This window comes from Aptenodytes forsteri, unplaced genomic scaffold (assembly GCF_000699145.1).
Source record: "Aptenodytes forsteri isolate BGI_AS27 unplaced genomic scaffold, ASM69914v1 Scaffold257, whole genome shotgun sequence".
Classification (NCBI taxonomy): Eukaryota; Metazoa; Chordata; class Aves; order Sphenisciformes; family Spheniscidae; genus Aptenodytes; species Aptenodytes forsteri.
In genome coordinates, this window is record NW_008795194.1 from 11196868 (window position 1) to 11199210 (window position 2343).

General features: G+C 38.1%; 1 protein-coding gene across 1 annotated transcript in view; it reads left to right on the top strand.

Annotated features, from left to right (window-relative positions):
- Nucleotides 1–2343, top strand: part of PTPRN2 (protein tyrosine phosphatase, receptor type N2) — a gene marked incomplete at its 3' end in the record, with an annotated part of 561766 nt that overhangs the window by 183769 nt on the left and 375654 nt on the right. The window lies entirely within an intron of this gene.

Below are 2343 nucleotides of genomic sequence, written 5' to 3' on the forward strand. Positions count from 1 at the left end.
GTGAGCGAGTCACCCCCCCCCCAGCCAGTATATTTAATAGCTAGGAAACTCATCTGGATTGTGGGAAACTCATGTTCAAGGCTCTAATCAGCTGGCTGCTCTGGGCATGTTCTCTCTTCTTTTGCCTAAAATTGAATGTTAATGAATGATGTTTGTGTGACTTAGAAACCTCTCATTCTTGACATAGATGTTTTCTAAGACTATTCCATGTTTACAAGGGGTTTAGAAATACAGAGGTGGATTCTTGACTCATCTGGATTGTGGGAAACTCATGTTCAAGGCTCTAATCAGCTGGCTGCTCTGGGCATGTTCTCTCTTCTTTTGCCTAAAATTGAATGTTAATGAATGATGTTTGTGTGACTTAGAAACCTCTCATTCTTGACATAGATGTTTTCTAAGACTATTCCATGTTTACAAGGGGTTTAGAAATACAGAGGTGGATTCTTGATCTGCACTAAAAATTATTATGAAGATTTGTAAATATTATTCCACATGATTGCAAAAACCTTCAGAATCTCATTCATAGATTGTTAGCTGCTGCACGTCATGGGTTATTCATCTCAATGGATAAATGGCAAAAACTCTTGAAAAAGAGAGTCCCTGAAATCATCACAGTTTTCATTCTTTTGTAGATGCACTGATGTCAGGTAATCAAATGGTGTTCCAAGAACACTTTTTTCCTACTGTGATGTGCCTTGCAATGTGTCTTTTTACATTTAGTTGAAAAGTTTTAGTTTTGATTTGGAACTGACATATATTCTGTCTTTTCTTTGCTGACTTTATTAGCTCTGCTTCAATAATTTAGGTTTTTCTGTCAGGTTATTGTCTGATAGTTCTATAAAACATAAGAACAGAAATTATACTTAAGCAGACACAGGGCTTCTGTGGTAATCTGGCAGTGCTGGTATTTCCTACAGCTTAATTTCCTGCATTGCTGCTGTGTGTAACATCTTCTCCTAATGGCCGTCTTCCAGGTAGCTGTTGTGCTTCTTGAAAAAGTTTCTTGAACTCAGTTTGATCAAGTCTAGAGAAAACTTTTATTGCAGTTTGGATCAATTTGCTTTTGTAGATTACCTTCCTAAACAAAAGCATTTGGTCATGATGTTTTTACTGTATTCTTAAATTCATAACAGGAGATGGATACAACACAAGGAAATGTGGGAAGGCAAGTATTCAACATTTTCTGTGAAGTGTTACTTTCAAAATTTCACAGCATACAACCTCAGCTGAATCTTATAATGAAATCAGTAGAACTTGGGAATGTCATCATGGTGGATTATTGGAAAGATATATCCTTTTAACCTGGAAAAGAAAACACATCAAAGCACCGTCTTCCCCATGTGTCAAACCCCTCTTTGACTCACAGTAAATCTACTATTTAAACTGCTTAAGTTATCTTGGTTTATATTGACTAATTAGTTTAGGGAAAATGGCATTTGTTTAATTGGTGAATTATGGGGCAGGTTGGAGGAAATTAATCTCTGCCTTGAGATGGCATTAAGAAGCTGATGGTCAGCTGCAGGCTGTAACCTCTTCAGCTAACACTGTAGGGGCCAAAAAATGACAGATGTGTCCAAGGTCTTGGCCTCTTTTCCCAATGACAAATAATCCTTAATTCTTGTCTCCCTGCAAAATCACAGATGTTCTGCTGCCTCTTCCCTAGAGCAGAGGAGTCTCTAACTACTTCTTCTTCTTTCCTAGTCTCTAACTACTTCTTCCTCCTTTGTTGCGAGAAGCAAAACCTTCTCTTTAACCCTTTTTCTAGCTGTGTTTTCCCCTTTGCACACCTATTTTTTAATTCACCTTTATGTAAGCCTGGAAGCTGACAGCATGGTCCCAAAGTCTTGTTTACAGATGATGATGAACATGTCCAACCACAGGGCTTAACAGGGAGAACGTTACTGTAAGAAAAAAGGTTGGATGTTGCCTTCAAACTGCTTATATATAAATTCATACATTCAACAGAGATTTAAAAGCAGTCCATATCTTCCTGTTCTTACACAATACTACTTATGTGAAAGAGTTTTCTTGATTGCATGCATATGCGTATGTATGCTAAATTCCTGATCAGCATGAATAAGCAGGACAGAGGCATGACTGAAAATGGTTTTGGTATGCTAGAGTAAGCCCTACATTTAGTGTGTCATACTCCAAGGGACATTAGGCTGAGTTTTGCAGAGTTATACAGAATGGTACTGAAGGACATACGCAGTCAGAAAAGTACCTTCCCTGAAGACCTATTATGCTACATCTTCTAACTCACCTTTAATATCCATTGTCCTTGAATTTCCTCATCTTCAAAACTTTTTTCACATCAAGGTTGGGTCCCCCGCTGCCTCCCCC